Raw genomic sequence first — 25,532 nt, forward strand, 5'->3', positions numbered from 1 at the left:
GGAAACAGGCAACGGATGAATACAAACTAAAAGTCCATGAAAACGAAACTAAACATAATTGTGACAATACATACATAAATTATATATATATATATATCTTTGCTAGCAGAAGTTCTGAATGGCAAGTAACTTAAAAAAATGTTGTAGCCAAATTGGCTGGTGAGTTCATTTCAAACCCTGATCACGCACATAAGGAGAATCTTCACAGATGTTCTTCTTTCAAACCTGAACACACTACAATCACTAACCCTACCCACCACAGAAAACTTTCGGCATGTTTACATTTAAAAAAAAAAACGAATTCTGAATGATTTATAAGCTTGTTTCTTTAGGTCCCCATGAGTCAGTGTGCATTCAGGTTGAGGTCCCCACACATACACCTGAAATAAGTTTTGTCTTAATTTTGCACATCGTATTGTTTTAACTTTTTAAACTTTTGTATACTTTAAACAGCGCAACATTTTTTTTTTTTTTTTTTTTATTCTAATAAAGATTGCTTGCTTGTGAGAGAGTTAAAGAAAAAAAATAGTCTCTCTCCACAGTGCTTCCATTCGGTTCTCTCAAGTCATTCGAGCAATAATTCACACACATCGACTCATATAAATCCATATCCAGATACGTGACCCATCGTATTTTCCTCTCAACCGCCAAATCCTCATCCCCTCAGATGTCTCATCTTCAGCACACTGGCATTCTATCTCACCGTTGCCTTGCAAATGGTCTCCTTGCCCCTTGCTTTCATTTATTCCCGATGCCAGCATCTTTCATAACAAGTGCACAACAGAAAAGGTCAGATTTATTAAAAGCTCTCTCTCTATATATTTTCGACCTCCCTCTCTTCCTCAATCGGTTTAGTCACATCCATGGCTGCTAATCGTTTTCGCCTTTACACACAAACATCCTGAATCCCCCTTTCCTTTGATTAATGTGCAGACGACACACAGCGCCATTTTAGCGGGAAGTGATGAAAGCACCGAGAAGGAAAGCGGAGCGCAGCCAAAGGGGAGGGTGACAATGGGTTTATTTCATACTGTGGCCAAATTAATTTTCACAGCAGGATGCGGGGGTTAAAAAATCAGATTGCTTCTCTGCTCGACGTCAGGCTAATTAACCTTAGCAGCTTTTGTTGTGTCTACGCTACACTAATCTACAATTTTGTGTTTATTGTTGCTAAAGCGTGCGTATGTGTGTGCGACTCTTTCACACACCATTAAAAACACTCCATTTAAGTGTGCCTTCAGTCTATAATTTGCTTGTTGATAATGAGATAATGTAACATGGTAGACATTCAGAGCTGATTAAGATTGTGTTTTTCTATTAGCATTACCATTGTGTGATGGAGAAATTAATATACATTTTACACAGTTGACAGGCAAATGTTATTATGTAATTGCCATTGAATGTGGCATGTACACAACTGGGACCCGTGTTCCCAATGGAAAACTTTAGACAAACTCTTTTTTACCTACAATAATCATGCAACTTAATTATTAAATATACAAATAATATTTCATCAGAAGCCTAGGGGAGGGCAGAAATCATTTGAAGATTAAAAAAATAAACACTTCACCTTTAAATGCATCACTGTTAATGTTATTTGATGTGGTTGCTATTACACACATCTAAAGCAAAGCCTCATAAAAGTGTATGCATAACAGGACAACCAGTCATCCATCTGCTCCCTTTAGTCATTTATCAAAAAGAGTTGCTCACAGGAGACAAATTTATTAAATATTACGTCCCTAAAAGCAGAACACAATAATAGGGATATTTGTCTGATACTGTCAAGCTCATGAAAAAGGGAAGAGCTATCTGTCACATTTTGTACTCCAGTGAGTATTTCCCAGGGTATATTTTGGAAAGTCAATTTCTGTACACAGATACCTTAGAGGCATGGCTCCTAAAAGAGATTTTGATCAAGTATGTTATTGCGCATGGAGGAGAGGGGGGAGGGGAGTTATGCTGTTAGAATATCTGGGGCAGGTTGTCACAATGGAACATACCAAATACTGGAATTTGAGGCCAAATTTAAGCAGCAAAACGAAATGTAAAATGTAACATATTGCTTTGGCTATAAATATTTTATTTATTACAGTTGCAACTTGCAAATAAGGGTACGAACACGGAGACGATGACGGTATTGTTTTCAAAAACCTGAAACCAGTCTTCAAAAGTTTGCATATTTAGGCCCTCACAACGCTGTTGTCGTTTAAATGAACGTGCATAACACATAAAAAAGTTTTCTATTTTTAGTTTGAAAACGGTGTTGCGTGAACAGCCCCCTAAAATTTCTGCTAAATACCTTGAGAACATAGTTCAGCCATATATATATTATATATATCTTGCCTGAATTTATGCTAGTGTGGCAATATCATTAAGACAACTGTTATTCTATTTAATATGTTTTAAAAATGCTATTTATTCCTTGATGCAAAGCTGCATTTTCAAAAGCCATTACTTCAGTCTTCAGTGTCACATGCTCCTTCAGAAATCATGTGCTGATTTGGTGCTCAAAAAACATTTCTCATTATTAACATTAAACATTTCTTATTATCAATGTTGAAAACAGTTTTTTGAAAACAGACAAAAAGTAAATTAGATAGATAGATAGATAGAGATAGATATGTGACAGCTTCCCTGTGAGACGTCTAGCCTCAAGTCTGCACTATTAACATTCATGTTTTCTACTCGTATGAATTCTCCAGTCTGTACAGTACCATATTCTCCACATCATTGAGTTTTCCACCAGGAACCTCAGAACCCCTGAAGCATAACAGAGTGAAGATCAGAGGGCAACAGACCTCTTAAGCACAGTGGACATATACGCGCATGAATCTGTGAATACTTTTGACAGCTTTCTAACTGTGCATTTATGGTGCAGAATGAAAAATGGTAACAATTTTTTTTTTTTTTTTTTTTTTTTTACTGCATAGCGCTTTTTCTGTTGCCTTTCAAGCAGAGTGGGCTGTTAGCGGCATTATCAGTGGATCCATGCTCTCGTGTGTTGACAGCTGAATAATGGATCCCAAATTTCAATTTGAGGAGCTAACAACTGTCTTCATTTTCTCCTGTCCTCTCCTCATCCAGTACGTAAGCTGATCTGCAAGTAAGACATCTGCCATGACAGATACGGCTCTTTAGGGAAAAATAATCCGTCTCCATATTGCATTTTGGACAATGACTCCATTTGTTTGGTAATGTAAAGTATAATAAGGGCACTAAACATGAATTAAGAAGCTCCACTGCGGGAGGTGAACGACAGGTCGCATATAATCACTGAGCCGTCCAACTCACTGTCCTTCACCTGTATCTGTCCACAAAAACAATATACTACTGTACTGCTCACTGCAGAATGTGCAACAAACTCAATATTAGCAATAGTGTTGTAAATTAACACAGTATTTACAATAAACATTTCAAATATATGCCACAATATGCCACATTTTCGCAAAACATTTCACAAAAGCTAATCTTTTTTTTTTTTTTTTCAAACAACCTCATTAAGTGCATGTTTAATTCAAGGAGGTCTTTAATATGTGGAGAAAGCTATCAGCATTCACATGTATCACAGATGATCAGCTGGCGCAAGAGCTCTCAGACAAATGTACAGGATTTATGAGGAATTTAAAATGTAATTTATTCCTGTAATGCAAACTGATAGTTAAGTAAGCTTTCTATCTGACCCTGCAGAACTGCTGCGAATAAAAGTGAATGATACTGTTTGGTAACAGGGTTAACTAATGCATCAGCTCAATTCAAACAATTAGCCAACATTTGAAAGAAAAAAGAAGAAGAAAAAGCTGCCTGCTCAGTTTAGTTTATTAAAATGAGCAAACATGACACAATGTCATTTGAATTTGCTCTCAATTTCATCAAGTTCAATCCACCTAAATGTGTAAATTAAAAGTTAACTTAATCGTGTGTGTGTGTGTGTGTGTGTGTGTGTGTGTGTGTGTGTGTGTGTGTGTGTGTGTGTGTGTGTGTGTGTTGGGACTACATGAATCATTTCTGTTGCATTAATTGAACTGGGCTGCAGATTTCAATTTCCTTTGCATGGCGAACGTGATTTCACTAAGAACAACATGTTCCTGGAACATGAAAGTAGAACAAAATTCCAATCAACCAATCAGATTTGAGGGACAAGTTTACAGTTAATGTAATTTAGGCTTACATTCAGTATTAGGTAATTCTGCATCAGTGTTATTTACCTATCATTTCCCTCTGATTGTATTACAAATTATGGGTAGGGTTAGGTTTAGGGGTAGGGAAAGGGTTTAGGACTACATTTTCAGAATGTTGTTCTAGGATCAACAAAATATGTTGATCCAGGAACGTCTTCCTTAACAAAATCACGGTGACCCCTTTGAATACGACTGCTGCTCTTCAGCACAGTAGTAACCCAAAAAAACTAGCCTGGTTAAACCAGACCATTCTCAGTATTAACTGAGTTATGGTCTGGCAAAGCTCCATAGACAAATCATTTCCAAAGGGGCGTCACCAACGGACGTCGCTCAAATGCCTCGTCAAGAGCGATTGTCATCGTGTAAAGCTGCGTCCCAATTCGCCTAAGTTACACTACGCCATAAAAGTATGTACTCTTTTTGTGAAGAAAAGGTATTTACTTTTGAATGTGTAGCAAAAAAGTAGGCAAGCTTTGGGACATACTACTTCGTCATCTTTATCGGACGGATCTGTCGCGTGCATCCTGTCACTTAAACTGCCCTGTCAATCATCGTATCACAGTTAAAATTCTCTATTAAATCTAATTTAATTTCCTACCGTTTTGGAGAGAAATGTAGTAGCACGTTCATCTGCCAGTGGGTCTTTCATGGAGACTGGAGCATGGAGCATATAATAATGCATTTAAAAGTTGAACTGACGTCGCTCAAATGCCTCTGGGCGCAATTGGATAGACCAAAAACCAATCAGAGCGATCGTCATTGTGTAAAGCCCGCCTCAACGTTTCTGATTGGTGCCGCGATTTCTAGGCCATGGAAATGGGCTTGAATGAGCTCTTTGCCAGACTACTTCTCGAGCAAATCTGAATTTGCCGGAAGTTGTCTGGGTTTTCCCAGGCTACAAAAAAAAACTGCAATAACTCCAGAATCTCTTTCAAATGTCCAACATTACTAAACATTAAGCACTAACTTCTCTTTCACTTTTCTCAAAAAACTCACAGAACTCTGTGGCACCAATTTGACCAATGACAGCACTGACTGGATTAATGAAAATGAGTTACACACAAAAGTACAAAAGGTATATTAGGTACTAATATACAAAGTCAAAATAAGACACTAAGTCCCGGTTTCACAGACGAGGCTTAAGCTAGTCCCAGGCTAAAATGCATGTTTGAGCTGTTTTTACTGAAAACAACTTGCACTGGCAGATCTTAAAATATCTCAGTGACATTGTTTTGTCTCAAGATGCACACCAGAGATGTTTTTTTTCTAAGGCACGTTTATAAAAGCAGGATACATGTCCCAATTGAACTAAGGCCTTATCCTGGCTTAATCCAAGCTGTGTCTGTGAAACCAGGCCTAAAATATTAGATTAAATATTGTATCTATTTACCTGAATGACACGTTGCCATTAAACCGTGTGAACCGTGAACATGCAAATGTGTTGTTAAATTATTGAAATATTAAATGTACAAGTAAATATTTTATCTCCAAGGGGTTTCGACTGACAAAAACAGTATGATGACATATCATCAGTATGATGATAAGAGGGAGCAATGGTAGACTATCAGCTTCCATGTTCCTTTTTTTTTATTTCGAATGCTTTAGCAAGGGCTCTGGTACGTAACTGCCTATGGGCGACCCTCCCCAACCAGGTATGAAGAACATGTACATTGTACACTGTAAAAGACCAAATCCCGGGGGATTTCCTATCACAGCCATGCTGCACAAGCACCAGTCTCGACCGCCCACGTCCTCAATAGATTTTAGCACAGCACCATTGATGCAGTCCACAACACCCCCCCCCCCCCCCTCCAGGTCCTGCGGGTGGGAGAACCAGGTCCTGCTCTTATCTGAGGCTGCCAGACATCAACCTACCACGAGCATCCCACGCACAGCCTCCAGACACGGCATGAAGGGATGGCACCCATATCACAACCACTGAGAGAGAGAGAGAGAGAGAGAGAGAGAGAGAGAGAGAGAGAGAGAGAGAGAGAGAGTAAAAGCCCGTTGCCTGAGAGGGTTTGACAAAAAACAAAAAATCTTGCTTTTCCACTCAATGGAAGAATCTGGTTCTGTAGGAGGAGGAGAGGTTGGACCACCCCCTGCCTTTTGGCTCATCTAATGTGGAGAAATGGCATAAAGCCCCCTCACTCTTTGAGAGAGCACGGCACAGCACGTTCTTAAGTGCTGTGATTTATGGCTGTCACTCGAACTCTACAAGTCCTCTATATCGACAGCAAAGATGCAGATTTAGGGCAGACCTAAAAGCTCCATCCATCATTCTCTACACCTCACTAACATATAACACCTCTGGCAAGACACGACTCACAAGAGGCTTTGACTCAACAAATGAAGGCGAAAGAGCCGTGGCGCAGCCATAAGCTGACACATATTCTGCGTATATATTCTATATTTAACCTTAAACGCTTCTATATATGTTGTTCTGTTCTGAAATGTCAGCATGCAATACATAATCCAACATAGGCAATGTTTTCTCAGCATTTCATTGAAAAAATGTGCATTAGCATACACTATCTTTTTAGTCTCATCCCCCCCCCCCCCCCCCTCCAAAAAAAATAAATAAAAAAATATTTATTTATATGTATATGCATTTTTTCAGTGTAATAGAATTGATAAATTTATGTATACATTTTCAAATATGTTGGGGTGCATAAAGTAACAAATGTTTAATTAAAAGGGAATTTGCTGTGGAAGTTCTTGTAAGCCAAATCTGTGCAGATTTAGCGCAAATACTCAACTCATGAGATCATGATATATTAAATACAGCGTATTGTGCCGAATCTGCGCATATCTGGCTTACTTGAACATGCACGTCACTACACAACAAATAACGGCGCACTTGTTCATTTGGATTGAAGCAATAGAGAAGATTAAAAAGCATTTCTTTGCATTGATCTGACAACCTAAAATACATTTTTGGTGATGAGGATGAAAGAGGAAGGGAGGAGATGGCTGGATGACATGATTTTGTTTGAATAAGAAATTAATATATATATATATATATATATATATATATATATATACACATCAAAATGTTCCAATTAAGTAAAAATATCAAATTACTATTTGTTATATTTACATATACGTATGTGTACATTATATATAAAATGGTCAATCATTTTTGTCATTTAAAGATTCATTGCCTTAAGAAAATAAATGAAACTGCATTTGGATGAGCTCCTCTTTGCAAGTGTTGAAGCTTACAGAACTGAATATCCCAAACTATTTCTATTCCAATCTGCCAAAGCATCCCAAAATCCCTTTCTCCACAGCCAGCCCGCTGTGCACTTCTCCAAGTTCCACTATCATTCCACTAGAAAAGCTAATTAACAACTGCCAGAACACCCTTTCAAACATAGGAAGCTGAGCTTGTGAGAAAGAAAGATGAATAAAATTCAGGAAAAAAAGTGATATAGATGAATAAAGATGGAAGAAGAATCCAGAGTGGAGAAGAAAAAGAGGAGCAAATATAAGACTGCAGAGATGTTTATTGGTAAAAGATATAACAGCACGCTAAAAGCTTTGCCTTTTGCGGCTTCAGGCAGGAACTACCAGGAGAGGAAAGCAATCGCAGTCTTCTCTATACGGAAGGTTTCCTAGTACCTCGTTGAGACAATCACAAATGAGAAGCTTTCAACCAAAGGTCTCAGAGCCCTGCTCCATAATTGAGGCCGTGTAGCACAAACAAAACACGCTTGGCATCAACAGCAGCTGCACTTGTTGTTCATTTGTGAGCCCCATGTAGTTCTGTCGCAGAATCTGTTTGTTTATGCAAAGATAGGCAGACCCATGGGAATGATGTTATATAATTAACACTGCAGATGCTTGAAGACAGAATCCAATAATAAGGGACAAACAATCCATAGATTTGCATGTTGTGCTCTGCGTGGTTTTGATAACAAACAAGATCGTAAGCAAGACCGTCAACACTGCATTGATGAACAACAGTGGTTCTTTCTAGATTCCAATTCCTTACATGCAAATACAGTAGCAAATACTGAACAATGTCTCAATATAATTACTGGGTGGAACAATGCCCTTTTTATTTATGGATAATTCTCTGGTCATTAGAGAAGAAAGATCTTAACGAGGTCATGCTAACCTGCCAAACCTTGATCCCTTGACTGAATCCATGAGATGATTCATTTCTAGTGACTGGTCAAATCCACATTTTTCAATTGGCCTAATTGAATTTGTTCCAAATTCAATGTTGTAAAAAGTGATACTACTACTACTAATAATACTTTAAAAATAGTATTATAATTATTTAATTAAAAATAATAATAATAAACAAACCAGGAGGTTATCTAACGATCAATCAGTGCCAAACAAAATGTGATTAATTACCATGGACATCATTGCACGTACAGTAAAATTTCACACTTCACAGTAAAAACTGCAGGGAGACTAACTGAGATAAAACAAGCATGCTAAAACTGTAACCTCATTATGCACCTGTGGGTCATTCTATGAACACCCCATGTAAGTCATTTGTACAAAGCCCTCACACTCTGGTAGTTAAGTTACAAAAATAGTAGGCTTAAGTAGGCCTATGTTCTGGGAAGATGTTACATGAATATATTCATAGAGAGCAGTGCATAGAAGAAGACTATAAAAGGCTGACACACCAAGTGCACATTCAGAAAGCCGGCGTGCCCTGTTTTCAGCAGAAAGGAAAACTGTAGTCTCTAACTCTTGTATGTAGCCAAAAGTAACCCCTGTTTTATTGGAGTTCAGTTTAAGCAAACAAAGGTTCTTGCAAAGACACTGGGCGGCAACCGTGGCATTTCGGGTGCATTAGTTTCACGCTGATGCTTTTGTCACACTGATTCCCCGGGATAGAAAACTTATGCAGCTTTCAGTAGATCAATGATGCTGCTCCTCCTGGGGAATTTCTGAATTGTGTGCACTGCTGTGAGAAAAAAAAACAAAAAAAACATCAGTGGTGGCCTACTTTTGTGATTGTTCTTTCCCGAGTTGTTTAACTGATGAGCGCTCTATTGGAGAGGAATTAAAATGGAGGGAATTGTTTTCTCTGAGACTGATTAATTACCACGGAAATAATTATCCCACAAAAAAAACAAAAAAAAAACAGGACAATCTCAAAGTAATAAGAGACAATACCCTGTTGAGGTATGACTAAGGACTTTTAGTTGGATTAGTCATTTTGCAGAGTCAGAGTCTTTTTTTGTAGGTGGTAGCAAAAGATGATTAAGATTGATAAAGACTCAGGGAGAAAAAAAAAAAAAAACTATTACAAAACAATTCATCTATTTGCATTTTGTTTATAGTATTTGTATATGGTTTGTTAACAAATATATCTCTACAAATCAATTGAAGTCCATTAATGTTTCAATTCAACAGAATCGCATATGTTTGTATAATATTTGGAAAACACTGCAACACTGCCATGGAACATTATTCAGTTGAAGACAGAAAAAAGCAAACAATGAAAATGCTTTAATATGTAATAATATTACATAAGATGAAAATGATCTGTGATTAACACCTAATTACAACAGTGTCTCTTTTTAGATAAAGTCTGTTGTACTTCTAATCTTCTAATCCTCTTTGTTGCTATAATACTATAATTCTACAGAAGAAATTTAAACACACTTGTGTTCACTTAATGTAATTGCATACAGTAAGTGCCAAGCAGAGGATACTTATAGACAAATGGGTACACTAGTTACTGTACACTATGTCCCAGTCTTGAGTACAGGCACGCTGAGATGTAGTTGTGCTTTCTGCTTGTTTTATTTATACGAGGATTACTTCTCTACATCCTTCTTCATTCCTCAAGTGCATAAGGATGAGCCTTCAATATGAAATATGAATGCAAATCTTGAAATGGTCACCACTGGGGCCATAGCACAACAACATGAGCAAAGCAAACTCCAAATCGACAACACAACAATATCACAACAGCATTAATATAATGTTTCTGCACTGTTAAAAAATACAATCTTTATTTATTGACATGCAACTGATGTAATTTGCCAGTGTTTAACGTCAGAACCATGAACTCTTGACAGACACAGTCCCCTCTTGAGAAACCTTGGGTTAAGTGACTTGCTCAAGGCCACAGTTCTGATGGATCCGGTCTCATTTCCACAGGGATTTGCGAGGGGTCAGTTTAACAAAAGGAGCAGTAGCTGGATTCCTGAAAGTGATTTGCCTGCAGTTATTTGACACTGAAGTACAGATTGCATGTCAATGAAAATGTTCAGTAGATAATGAGAGTGTTTATAAAAAGTTTTGTAAACATTCAAATAAAAAGTAACTGAATTGATTGAATGGTTGGAGCATTTCCTGGCGCTCCTGAGACATTGACTGCACTGCACAACACTGCTAAGTGATGTGTATTGGTATTTATATAGATTTGTCTTTGTGTTTGCTTACAACACCTTTCAAGTTTTTGAGGTTGACTGGTTCTGGAGTCTTGTGTCAGTCTAGCTGGTGCTTTGAGCCACTGGGATCTTTCCTTATTCTACTCTGAGCTTGTCTGATGTACAGTATTTGCATGTGCATTCATTATTCACTATGTTTGACAAGAGTTTATATTTTAGTTTTAACACACCTGGGGTGCGTAACAGGAACTAACATGGTTCAAGTGACGTAAGTGCGACCATGTTACTACAGTTTTGAGAAACATAGCTAGATTATTTCTCCAATGTATCATATAGTGATTAAGCAGTGAGTTAAATCAAGCGTAGCGTCAGTTCTGGCAGGACACGTTAGTCAAGCTCTCATCAGTGACTCTCAGCTGATCCACGTCTACCTACAGGAATACAACACCTATCACTGTATACATATATAAGCTCCTTCAGCATTATCAGCAGTGATCGCGTTTCTCAGGAGCTAATAACCCTCCTCCATCCCCAGCTCCTCCTTTCGTCCAGTCAGTATTTGGCATTCTGATTCCCCTTGAATCAGAATAAATTCTCAAAATTTGTTGTACTTTAAAATCTTGAATCAATGATATCTGCAATACATTCATGTTGGTTCTGTTTTGTTCAGGGTTATTGCTTTTCTCCCTTCTCTTATCCATGCAAGGCTGCATGGATGCGCAGGGAGTTCTCGCCCAGAACAAAACTATACCGCCAATCCAAACTATATGCTAATTGTCAATCGTATTTGACGATAGTGGTCCTGACAGAACTTGTTGTATGTGAAACACACACCTGGTTGGAAGCCTAAAAGTTGGCTAGCTTGGTTTGTTTCTTTCACCATTAAATATGGACCCTCCATATCCATGCTAGTTTATGCTGGTTTGGTGTTAGTCTGCCTGGTAGACCAGCACAGTCATTCTGTCCACTAGCAAAAGGCAAACACAACAGTGTAGTGATACTCATTACAGCATGATCTTTCTGATGAAGCTGGTTGATCAAATTGGTGTGAGTAGTCAAAATGAAGCAGCACTCGGTGGTCAAATAATGTGGTATTAATTTAAGCAGCCCACTAGAACACTAGAATCCAATGCTGAAACCGACATAAAAAAAAACATAAGTAGTCACTTAAAGTAAGGACTGTATTTTTCTCTCCAGAGATCTCTGGCCAGTCATTTATCTGCTGCATTAGAGAGTTGTGTGTTGAGGTTGTATTTGTACATGTATTTTCTTGTTTAAGCTGTTGCTGGGTCTGCTGAGGGTTTCTCGTGGTTTACTGCAAACTTAACTCTGAATCGTTCTTTGGAGAACAATGCGTTTATTCTTTTAGCCTCTGATTCTTTAGCACATTTTAAAATCCCTAGTGAAGTCTTAGGTTAGGAAGTGTCAGCTATAAATATGCCATTGAGATTTTAAGCAGCCAGGTGCTTTCCGTAGACAATAACCTTATGTTTCTTCACAGATCCCACAAGTATGTATCTTAGCTTATTTTAGTGTATTTGCTGCACTTATGTATACCATAAGTCCCTTTGGATAATAGTGTCTGTGAAATGTAAAACTGGATCCATAGTCAGTGGTAAATGTAGCCTATATGCAGCTGTTTTCACAGCACTGAGAATTGAAGGTAGATCCATGGAAACGCGCTGATACTAAAACTCAAGCCTTACAATGTGCTGATTCTTTGCTTAAATACTGCCATTAATTACCAAAGGTTTCCAAATGCATGCGCTCAAAGTCCATGAAAGTTGAACCAGTCAAGTCAACAGTTAACAGTTAAAAAAACAATACCTGCAAGTGACAAGTGAAGTTCTATACAAAATATGAGGAGGACTACACATTGTTGACAACAGCAACTTCTCAGCCTCCCAAAACCGTCTTCAGCCCAATTAGACCAATGCTGACAGATTTGTGTGACAGCTGATAGCTGAAGCGAAGCAAAATAATGTGACAAGTAAAACAAAGTGAAGATGGTGAATGAATGACAAGGAAGGACAAAAAAAAAATGAACATACAGTACACAAGAATATATACAGCTATGTTAGTTATTAGTCGCCAGCCGCACACCGGCTCCAGACAAACTGTGCTGTTACTAGAGCTAACATTACAACAACAGTATATCTCGGTTCTGTGAAACAGCAAAACCAATGTTACTCACGTATGGAGCAGAAACAACGCAACCTCACGTCCATTTTCAGGCCTTCCCGCTGGAAAGCTTTTCTAATATTAATGCGTTTCCTAAAGCTCTTGGCTGATCATCACCCTTCTTTTCCCAGTGATATTCCTCTGAGCTGTTCTCTTTTGTAATGTCTCTCAGCCATCTCTCTTTCTACAGTCTTTCTTCAAATCTCACTCTCTCTCCTCCCCCATCATGAGAGGACACGCCCCCCACTGCTGACTGGCTACAAGTGTGTTTTGCTGCTCAGTCCGATCCACTTTCAACAGTGTTTCTCAGAAATTGCTTACTGCACCTTTAAAGGAAAGTGCAATTTGTGGCTTTTAGTTCATTTTTGTTAACTTTGAAGCTATATGATCTTACACTGGACCAAACAAACTTTTAGCATATATAAAGTTCTAACAGATAGATTTCTCAAAATATTATATATAGACATCCTTAAAGAAAACTGTGCCCACCCAGCCATTGTGCCCATGTTCTTCAAAACTCAAAATCAAGATATTTTCTTCTCTGCATATAAACTGAATGTAACTGATCTGTTCTGATAGTTTTTTTTGTGCCTACACAAGCTAATTTGCCACAGAGAAGCAGAATAATGTATTCTTGGAAAAATAAACATTAAAAGGTTAGCTGTAAAAGCCTACTGATGAAATACATATATTTTTTAAGATCTAAAGGCCTCTTTGTACGTATGCTGATGCTTACAAAAAAAAAAAAAAAACTTTTTTATTTCCCCTGATGGTGCATCTGTGAAGTTAGATGTGTCATAGCATAAGACTTTTTTAATTTGATATGTATACTCACAATGTAGACACAATGCTCTAAAGGTAAAAATATATATGACATTGAATATCCCATTGTGAAAGAACTGAAATACGAACGTTAATAACATCTCTGATTATGTAATAAAAATCCCCTGAACTGAAAGAACAGAGTGAAACATCCACTGCTGTTATTTCAGTCGCAATGAATATTCAACAGACCTTTTTCTGACAGTTGACGGGCACAGAAAATTGAAGAAGCCATTGTGTCACATTTTCTCATGCTATGTGCACTTCAATAATGTGTCATGTCACATTATTACCAAAAAACTACCATGACAGAACACACAAACTGATGGAGAATACAAAAGTATCCTTCCCTGCTAGCTTTTGTTCCTGCTCTACAATAAATAGCAGGGAGACCAGTTGTAGCATTTTTACTTTTTCTTGTATAACTCAAAAACTACATCTACTACTCCTTTTGGTATAAGAACCATGTTCCAAAGTGACTGTAACATTAATAGGCTTATAAACAGATAAGATTATAATTGTAAATTTAATAGAAGACATATTGTGATAATAACCCCTGCAATATGGACATAGTTTGGAGCAATTGTAAAAAAAAAAAAAAAAAAAAAAAAAAACCCACCTATTATAAGAGCACAATTAATACAACTGATGCTGTAATATATTTAAATATTACTAATTACAACATTATGGGATTGTTTCCATTTGTATATCTTGCGCGCGCGTGTGTGTGTGTGTGTGTGTACGTGCGTGCGTGCGTGCGTGCTTGTGTGTGTTTCTGGGGACAACATTTTTCCACAAAGATGGCAGTATCCAAAACCCTTGTCCTTGTGGGGAAATGTTTTGGTACCCACGAGGAAACCAGTTTATAAATCATACTAAGTGATGTTTTGTTTTTTGAAAATGTAAAAATCCTGTACGTTTTCTGTGAGGGTTGTGATCAGGGGTAGGGTTAGGGTTGGGTGATAGAATATACAGTTTGTACAGTATAAACATCATTATGTCCCCATAAAACATGGAAACCCAACATGGTAACTGTAACCGGTAACAATGCAAGTAAACATCTGTCATTCATGTTATCTTTTACCCAACAACATTGAGACAAAATAGACATTAGTTCGAATTCAAAGATATGGAAATGTTGGAAATCGTAGTAAAGTGAAACGATCACACTTCGTTTTCACAGGCAGAGAGAGGACTTTACTGAGCATGTGCTGTGAAACTCATTTGTACTTGAACTTATTTGAAATTGAATACATGTAGTTTGCTACATTTGCCCTTGTTATGATTTCCCTCAGTCTCCCATACATTTTTTATTACAACAATCTGGTTAAAAAATGGCTTAACATCTGTGCATCCTGCTTTTGAAAAATGAATGCAGGGAGACAAAGCTACATGCAGACAGACAGATAGTAGTCTCTCTGAACATGTCTATTGCTCTTGATGGTAAACTCATCTGCCATTGCTTCCAGTGACTTTTATCTGCGGTTCGTTTTCTTTTATCTTTAGTAAGTCGAAGGGACCGATGCTAAATTGCCATATGGATTGATATTTTATTGTAAATTGCATTGCATCTCTGGGTGTAAATGAGAAATAAATTAGATTTACTGTCACAAATATTTCTATGTGGAAAATGATGTGGATCAAAATACCATCATACTCATACTTTTAAGTAAAAGATTCCTGTAAAATCATAGATATCTTGTGATGTGAGAAGAGGGATATGACATTATTTAGTAGAAATGTATTCAGATGCAGATGAAAAACAATGTGTGAAACAATGTTACTGTATATTCTGAACTGCCTTTTTAAATGGAGTTTGAGGCTATTTTTCCCCCAGGCACATGTACACTATAGGTATAAACTAATATTATTTCCAAAATATTATTGCTGCTTTTGAACAGTTAGACTTTGTAGATATATGATAACAACATATTTCTACAACTACAGCTTAGGGAGAGCAATTCCTCAACCTTGATCCTAAAGCAACCAGACATGGACACTTACATATTCCATTTAATATCTCATTATATATACATATTCAATGCACATACCATGTCTATAAGGTGAATAAATGTCCAGTCCCAGAAAAAAAAAAAAAAAAGTTGTGGTTGATTTTGGTTCATACAAAATCATTTTTGGTTGATTTTGGTTAATTTTTTGGTTCATACAAAAAAGTATGGTTGTAATATGCTCTCTAGTGTCAATCACAGACGTAACAATCCTAAATGCTTCATTGTCCTTAAAAAAAGAAAAGAAAAAAGAAACCCCAACTTGACCACTAATTCAAGTTACAGTCAATTAATTTTAGGGACCAACCAGAAGCCAAGCGCCCTTCTCAAGGGGACAATGACAATACCATGATCTTTAAAATAATCCAACTAATCTTCAAGGTCTCTCTCCTAAACAAACAAAAAAATTATTGAGCGATGTATAAGCTTAAACCGATAATATCTCTCCATCTTTCTTCATCACTTTCATAAAACGAAAAGCACAGGTAAAGCAGGTGTAGATTGGCTGAATCTAAGGGTGTGAATACATGTACACTTCCACATCAACAAGTGCTTCATTCTTACCTATATTGTGTTTTGTGCCATATGGTTCCTTCTCGCAGCCTTGATTTCACACACTCTCAGACGCTCTCAGCAGGCTCACACCTTATCCCACAAAAAGCTCTCAGTCTACAACAAAAAAGGCAGAAAAAATATCACAATTATTGTCGTTCAACAATGCATACAGTACTAAATGTTATCGCCTAAATGTTCTTGCTTTCGACGCAAATGCAAGGATGTTTGGATTTAACAAACAAGCTATCTTTAAAATGGTGATTTATTTTCCTTTGACGTCCATTTTTGCTTCTACAGCAGTGTGATACCATTTAAATCCCCAGGACGTCCAGATAAAAGTTTATTTATTAAATTACATGTTTACAGCAGGGGTTTGAACAGCAAATAAATGCAGCTTTGTGGTCACAATAAGATTTATGTTAGCTCAATATAAAGTATTGTGTAGCATTCTCCACGATGTCAGATGGCCTGTCGATCAACACGCTTCTACTATAATGGAACATGACACGCTGAAGCGGAGGGAATGTGTTTGAAAGCTCACGGCCTCTTTTTATTACTATTCTTATTTTGTTCTGTTCTTTTGTGTAGTTGTGTGGAGACAGTGTAATGTGCCATAATTTTTGTACCTCACTGGAGAGAGTCTCTTCACTTGTCATGGGTGGACAAACAAAACACACTCATTTCCAAGTAATGTTTATTTGAAAGAGGGAGGATGTCATTTCAGATGATGAGACCAATAATAAGAGGAGCTCCAGTAATATCCTGTTTCTATGTATGAATTCTTATCTTTATACCTCTCCTGTAATAATAATGCCCAGCCCCCCCCCCCCTCTCTCTCTCTCTCTCTCTCTCTCTCTCTCTCTCTCTCTCTCTCTCTCTCTCTCTCTCTCTCTCTCTCTCTCTCTCTCTCTCTCTCTCTCTCTCTTTCTTTCTTTCTTTCTTTCTTTCTTTCCATAGAAAGTAATTTCTAGGGCAAGTATCCTCATGTTAACACTTCCTCACTTAACAATAATGCATTTTCGAGGAAATACTGTCTATTTTTTTCACTATAATAAAGGGTGAGTCAGGACTGTGGCTGTCAACCTTCAAAACCTCCACATTCTGCACTGAAAATGCATTTAGTTTGTATAAAATCAAAGAAAAAAGAAAGAAACATACTGGATATATATATATGGTATGTTCTTTTTTATAAATTATCTTTTTACTTTGTATGATTTGTTTATTTATTTTTTCCTTTGGGAAAATAAATATTTATAGGCTCATAATTTTGTTCAGGGAGTCTACTGGAATACATTTACATTATTTATTTAAATCTTATAATTTACATTGTTGCAGCACCTGTTTTCATATTCTGTTTTAGTATCAGTGTCTTTAAAACCTTCTGAAAACTGTAGTCTACTCCCATTGGTCTGCCAGCCCCATTCTGTTGTGATTGGTCCACCACTCCGAACATGTGTCGGAAATGTAATGACACTGTAATTACACTACGGTGTTACTGTATCAGTTTAAGCCCAAGTTCGATATTGACAGTCAAGAACAACAAGCTGATCAACCCAAATCACCTTCGGAAGCTCAACATCTTTCACTGTGGTCACTTTTTATTTCATACCTCTCTTACAATTCAGATGTTAGGTTATGTGTAATTTCTCTGCATCACTGTAAAAACCGCATGTCCGTTAATGCACTGACCTGCTTTGGACTGCACAGTTTAGAACGCAGTCGTTATAAAAATAGTGAGAATACAACAAAAAGCTGTGGTTGTACTGCTGAGGAGTGCTAAAAATGCATTTAACCTCGGATTCTTCAAATCTTCTGCCTTTGGAAGTCCATGTAACTCCAGGGCCTTATAATAACCTCAGTTTGAGGGCTGAATACATACAATAGAAATGTAAGCAATTATTCACTGAAAATCTTCCAAGGACATCCACCCATTTCTTCTTGCCATATTCGTGAGAGAAACAGTGATGTTTGGTTTATGAACAGATCATTTTATTGAGTCAGATCTTTTCAATCACTTGATTGATCCAGATCATAAAACTAGTCTGAATTATTATTATTTTTTTATCTATGAACTGAACTGATAAGATTCTTGAGACTCAATATCCCACTTGCAGTGTTATCAACCAACTGGAGTGAATTATAGATCATCAGTGAATAGTGTATTCAATTTCGCACAATCATAGCTTCAGAAGACTTGGGACATATCACGTGTCACATGAACAATATTTATGAAAATATTATTGTCAGTCCTCATTTACTATCTGGAAAAGAGTGGTCATCATTTTGTGTATTCATGCATTGTGTTCCAAAGAAGAAAGTCGTGCAAAAACAACATGAGGGTGAGTAAATAATGGCATGAATTTCATTCTATCCGAACATTTGTTTGTGATCCCACTTTATCAAATAATTCCAGCGAGGATGCCGATAAGAGCAAAACATGACAATTTGGAAAACAATTTCCACACTCCTCCATTTGCATTTCTTTTTGCTCTGAGGCATCAACAATTTCCATATGCTCAGAGTCGGATTAGCAGCACGCTTGCTCAAGTCTAGCTAGTGTTCTTTTTTTTATTTCCTTCACACCAGTTTACCGCATCACATGTGAAGCGTATTCCCTATTCGGCTTCAAGTCAGTGCAGCCATGCAGACGACATCAGATGGGTCGGGTATTGACAGCTCTTTAAATAGAACTGTGTGTGTGTGTGTGTGTGTGTGTGTGTGTGTGTGTGTGTGTGTGTGTGTGTGTGTGTGTGTGTGTGTGTGTGTGTGTGTTTGCATACTATGATGCAATCTACTTTTGTGGGACACAATAAAAATCAGCCATTGTGCATTCTAGGAAACGTATGTTTAAATCTCACTATGATCCTAAACTCAAGCTCAGTGATATGTGAACTGACATAAAATGGTTGACCTGCACTTAAATGCATTTATGAAACACCAAAACAAAAAACAAAAAAATCTAAATGACTACAAAAGAAAACAATTGTTTGAAGTATTTTGAATACCCACAATTAAATGAAACAGTACAAATTGCTGGTAATATCTAAAAGCATCAGCATCTAATGGAGGGATTTGACCTTTTTAAAGAGACTTTAGAGATAAATGAGGAAAGATGCAGTAAAGCGCTCAGTGACAAGCTCTGACATTTGCATTCAGAATAAACAAACACCCCTGTTTGGCTAAAAGAGGCTCTTGAGATGAACACTGTTGCTGAGCCTCAAGAGAACAACTGTTGAAATATCATCAATTAACATTAGATTAAACTTAAAAAAGAAAAAGGAAAACACCCTAGGCCGTTCACATTTTAAGACGACAGATTTTCCATAACAGCCTGTTCCATATCATTACACACCGCCTGTTTTGCATGCATCTTTGTGTTTTTTTTCAGTCACAGTGAGAACATTCTGAGATGCATCTTCTTTTGATGGATGACTGGCTCCATTCCATTGATACCAATTTTAGCTAATATGAGAAGATGAAAAAAATCCACATTTAAATATTTGGTGGGTCGCCCCTTATTCACAATAAAAAAGAAGAAAAAAAATATTTCTGATCTTAGTAAACTGAACTTAATTTATCATGTTTATCTAATTGATTTGACCAGTGTATTTGAATTGATGAAATCATAATTTAAAAAAGTTATCTCAATATCTGAAAAAAAAAACAAAAAAAAAAAAACAAACATTTTGTACAGTGTGTCTGCCAACATGTTGATATCACATGGCCGTATCATGCAATTTACCAAGTTACTACTAATAATAATAATCACAATGTTTAATTTAAAGAGCTTACTGCTCATTGTGCTTTACAAAGCATAAACATAAAAGTGCATCTAAACAGAACAAACCAAGTTGTAACAACAAATATAATATACTATACGGTAAGACAGGGTAAGGTGACTATCACACCACCTTAAGTTTTTTTTATGGTCTCTTGACCATAGATGGCACAAAATCCCTTCTGATGAATTGATGATGATGTCTGTTGTCTTCTCTTTTGAAAAAATGGGTAGAAAAACTGCAACACCCATAATGCACTGGGCATGTTGCCTTCCAAGGCCACTCCCACCAGTCTGCTCCTATTGGATAGGCTTAGTAGGAAATACTTCTTAGCAAACTTTTAGTCATGGCATCGACTTGTATTATTCTTGAATGCAATAATTTAAAGAGTAAATGATTATCAGGAATGAGTTTATTTTGTTTCCAGTGAAGGATCCAGTGCGGTGTATTCGGTGGCTCAAGGCTGCACAGAATCGTAAATGCAGAGAGAATGTAGCAACGGAAAAACTGATAGTGTTTTAGGCCACCCGAAGCAAAACGCTGTCGCATACGGGTAAGAAAGCTGTAGCCATAGTGTTCCATTTTTACCATTATGCCATTTAAAAAGTAGACAAAGTATGATACAATTTTCAGTGATAAACCTACTCTTACAATAACTGTTTTGTTAATAACCCTCTGTTTATCCGACCGTCCGTGGTTAGGGATACAAAAATGCGGATGTATAATTTAAAAGATACAGTTAGGCCCTTAGGGTAAGTTACCCCAACCCAGAATTGTTGTGTGTGGGCTTGTTTGAATCAAGACAACCCGTTCTAAATAAAGATGTGTGATTTACTATGGTTTACTGATGTTTTGCATAGGAACAAACCATAACGTGGTGCAAAAGCCTCATCTGTATACTGCTTACATGTGCGTTGGTGGCGACTTTTTATGGTTTTACATCATTAAATTGCAATCGGCTCGTGAAATCAGCCAAGTTTTGTGACTACCGATCGATTCATAGAATGTGATTATCGGCCGATTGATCAGAGCATCCCTAAAAACAATGTTGATTCAAGATTCGAAATAAGAAGTTTCAAAGATTCAAAACAAGCAGTTTCTTGAAAAAAAAAAAAAAAAGAACAAAGAAATGACTAAACAAGAATACTGAGAATGGCGCATCTGAAAGAACAGTCTGTTCCACATGGTCTGAGACAGCCTCAATTTGCCTGCGTCAATACAGAGGCTTTATGGGGGTCAGAGGTTTCAGAGCAGGCTCCGCACACAAATCCAAACACAAAATGGGAGTTGCTCAGCCACCTGACAAAAACAAGCCCGCTCTTATTATAGAAGTAACCTGGGCTAACCTTTGCGCCTCTGTTCAATAAGTTACACTGGCTGAGCTAAGAAACACAGATGTTATTTTCCTGAACTCTGGAGGCATACAAAAAGTTTAATAGCATGAAGCTATTGGCTCTATGCATGATCGCTTCTGCGTTTTGTCTCAGCCGCCCAGTTGCATCCGGTGCTGCGTCGGAAGCCGTTTATGCATTCGGTGGAGATAATGGCAAATTACACTCGCTGTTTACAAGAACTTCCAGCGGTTAACGTGAATGATGTTAACAATATTATGAGGCAGTTAGCTGTCACACCTAAGAGTAAGAAAGAGAAGGGCTTTAAATTATATATTTCGAGCAACATCGACAACTTTGAGGGTGAGTATTCTCTCAAATCATGCGAAATGCGACTAGCGAATCGGTTTCTAAAATAGTTGTCTCCGTTTCTGAGAAAATGAATTTTATGAAAGTTTTGCCGCTAGTACACTTCGCTATAGAACGGGCTATGCGGAAGTAAAGACGCTGGCTGAGATTCTACCGGAAATACGTCAGCAGTGTTCGTGCATAGAACGTATTATTAAGTTATTATGTGGCATAAAAAAATAATCATGAAAATCCTTCACACTGGAAAAAAAAAGTGACAATAAGCTTTGCCAGCTCATTGGTCCAATAGGAGTTGATTTGATTTCAGAAGGACATATAGTATACGATCCTCCATTAGATCTATGGTCAGAAAACATCTATAGCTTTCAATATGGCCAACAGAACTAACATTTTTACCTGACTATGACCTTTATTGTGAAACCAACAGCTCACTGGCCCTTTGATTAACCTTACATCACCATTGATCAGCTGCAAAATACTGTATATTAAAGACAAAAAGTACAATATGCCTGCAGAGGTGTAATTCTCATTCAAAATTGTTAGCATGTGTCCCTTTAGATTTTTTTGCATTTAAAAATCGGAAGGAACATGTGCCCCCTTAAATAAATAGTGTCATCAAAGTCAATTAGGTGAATTTTGCCAAAATGTAAATTTTAAGATAAAATATGTTATTTACCCTGTGTTACCTTTTTTTTTTTTTTTTTTTTTTTTTTTCATGCAGATGATTGAGGGAATTTAAAAAAAATACTGAAAAAATACTGTAAGAGGATTACAGAATCAAGACATGTAAGTCTGTTTGTGTGACATTTATTTCTTTATTTATTTTATATTTATATATTAATATTATATTACATTACTTTATAATATTTCTTTATTATAATTATGAAGTAGATATTAAGTAAAATAAATATACATTTAATTTCAGCTTCATGCATGTATTTTTACTATCTTTAAAGGGGGGGTGAAATGCTATTTCATGCATACTGAGTTTTTTACACTGGTAAAGAGTTGGATTCCCATGCTATACATGGACAAAGTTTCAAAAACTAAGTTGTACGTTTGAAGGAGTATTTTTGTTCCAAAAATACTCCTTCCGGTTTGTCACAAGTTTCGGAAAGTTTTTTTTCGAGTATGGCTCTGTCTTACGTAAGATAGGGCGGAATTTCCTTATATGGGTCCTAAGGGCACTTCTCCGGTAAGATCGCGGCCGCGCGCGCACTCGTAGACCAGAGCAAGAGAGTGAAAGCAGTTCGCCATCAAAGCGCCCTGCCCGGCTTTTGGGAAGTCAATGTCACCAAAGAAGTGTGTTTTTGGTTGCCAGGGCAAGACAACCCTGCACAGATTCCCAAAGAACCCAGCGTTAAGGAACCCGTGGATGGAGTTTGTTTTCATGAGCATAAACGGAGTTGTGTGTAAGACTGTTGTTCCCTGCATTTCGACGATGATTGTTTTATAAACAAAGCCCAGATCCACGGATTTGCAGATCGTCTAATGCTTAAGGATCGAGCAGTCACAATGATAAAGGTTCGCGGCCGTGCGTTGGAACCGGACGGTGAGTAAAACTGTTTGTTGAACAAATGTCTCTGTGTGTTGTCACTAGCTCGGCGCGTTAGCACAGCTAAGCTTCGCCCACACGGCCCGCCCCCAGCCGCTCGGTTTTATCCGGAAAGACTGGGTACAGCCTATCTTTATGTTAAAAATTTAATAAAACAAAAGACTTTTTGGAGATATGAAGGATGCAATATTACTCTATAGGTACTCAAGATTAACAGGAGATTGAGTGAAAATGAGCATTTCACCCCCCCTTTAAATTAGTTTGACATTTAGGCCACTGTAATATATCTGTATGTTAATGTGTTTAAATCAAATATGCTTGTAATAAAAGACAATAAAAAACAACTTAGTCAAGATCTGGAAAGTGGTTTTGATGCACTATGTCGGGATTGGCCATCAATAAAATCAATATCAGTCAACCACTACATGTAAAGGTAAAGGTAAGGTTAAAGCACATGTACTATTGTGACCCAGATAATGTGAATTTGATACAACTGTAACTTTGATACTATGAAGTCAGACAGTAAATAAAAATTGCTCTTGTCATGCCATCAAAAGAGATGCCTTTGAACAGAATCAATATCATGAAGTGACTATTACATTTCATGAAGTTTCATTTGGCTTATGACCTTGTGTTTGGTCTCAAGAATATTGATGTAAAGCTAGTTCCACAGTGTTGCAGCTTATATAGGGGAACATCCTCAGGGAAATAGATAGTGAACATGTAAAGACATGCTATCTCCCATGGACATTCATTTATAATATTATTTTAAACCCCAGTGATTGTTTTTTTTTATCAATGCTGTGATGCATAGATACAGCTAACATTGATCATAGCCCTCAGAAATAGATCATATATTATTTTTCTTTACCAATTGAAATCAAACTGCAAAGTTGACTTCTCAATGCAAGAATTCAGTGCAAGGCCTAATATAAGACATAGCCTTAGTTCAGGAGGCTGTTTTTACGACTACCTTACACTCTCGGTTCTCCTGTAGAGAGGTGTAATCACATTTTCCACTAGGTTTGGGACAAGTGCCCCTCAGATAAGAGCTTATCATATTCCTCCATGTTGTTATTATGTGCCTCTTGCTTGAGGCCCATGGGCATGTCCACTTATCTAGGTTCTGCAATTTGAGAGGGACCGCTGGGTTCAATGCAATGTCTCTTTTCTTGCTATGAGCAGCATGTCGGAAAGAGATGCTACTTGGGATCAGTAATGTTCACTGGGTAATAAAATAACCTAGACATATAATGTGCTTCCTATTGAAGAAAGGCCACAAAAGTAATAAAAATCAGGCTCGCACATTGCATTTTTTTTATTTATTTCAATACCACATACTACCCTTTTCTAATGCCGGAGTTCTTGCAGACTACCATGCTGGACTGCAAACATTCACTGTATTATGGGCATGTGTGTATTATCTCAAACAATGAATACTGGCAAGCCTAATGTCGTCAGTTCAATCAATGTTTAATGCATAATAAGGATTTGTTCTACAGTACCACATCCATCGGGTCTGAATATAATATGTACAGAATATAATAAAGAGGCTTATTTTTTATTTGTACTGTAGTTCAATATTGGTGACTCCTACCTGAAATGCTGAATATAAATCTAAGAGGAAGGATAACACGGTTCTAGATAACAGCAAATCCTTATAGTGACAAAATGAAGCCAAACTGAACTCTCATTTGACTTGACACATGCCATCTTTCTTGGTTATTTGTATCGATTGGATTGCAGTAATACTTATGTTATAAGTGTATTGTGTGTTTTTTCAATACACTGCAAGGATATTAAAGTAAATACTACTGCTTGCAAGGCAACACTAGAATACTCTGGCAAGCTTAAGTTTGAGGTTCTGTGTAAGCAAATGTTGCTTGTATCATTGCATCATCGACATGAATACAAAAATTGTAATGTGACTAACATCCTTCATATGCATGACAAGGTAATGGATAAAACCAGAATGTTAAGGTGTGGCTGGTTAGCATCATTAGCATTAGCCCCCCTGGTATTCAACTACGTGAGTGAAACATCAGTGTATCTAGACCAGAATGATGAAATCGGGGCATCTCACAAAGGCAAGCTGTTATAAAGTCAGCAGTAACCCGTAATAAATTAAACCAAACTGCAGGTGAACAGAGAGTGTAAATCATAATCATACCCAGACCCAAGAAATGATCCTGAATGTCACCTTGTCCTTGATTTCCTTTGTTTAAACCACAAAAATATCCAGAGGCTCATTTTATTCAAGAGACAATAAAGGGATTGATTTTTTTCCTGCATTAAAAATGGCATTGAATAACTTTTTAACGTTTCTGTTGGGAGATTTCAAAATGACGCTTGTGTTGCAGGATTGGGCCTGTTTTACAC

At 37.2% G+C, this 25,532-nt stretch overlaps 1 protein-coding gene across 1 annotated transcript in view; it reads right to left on the reverse strand.

Moving 5' to 3' along the window:
* Positions 1-25,532, reverse strand: part of LOC307147641 (leucine-rich repeat and fibronectin type-III domain-containing protein 2) — a 116,951-nt gene that overhangs the window by 14,150 nt on the left and 77,269 nt on the right. The window contains exon 3 of the mRNA XM_079852538.1: positions 16,129-16,233. The gene's annotated coding sequence lies outside the window, so the exon portion shown is untranslated. The remainder of the gene's footprint in view (positions 1-16,128; positions 16,234-25,532) is intronic.

Source organism: Squalius cephalus, assembly GCF_949319135.1.
Source record: "Squalius cephalus genome assembly, chromosome: 20".
NCBI classification, from domain to species: Eukaryota; Metazoa; Chordata; class Actinopteri; order Cypriniformes; family Leuciscidae; genus Squalius; species Squalius cephalus.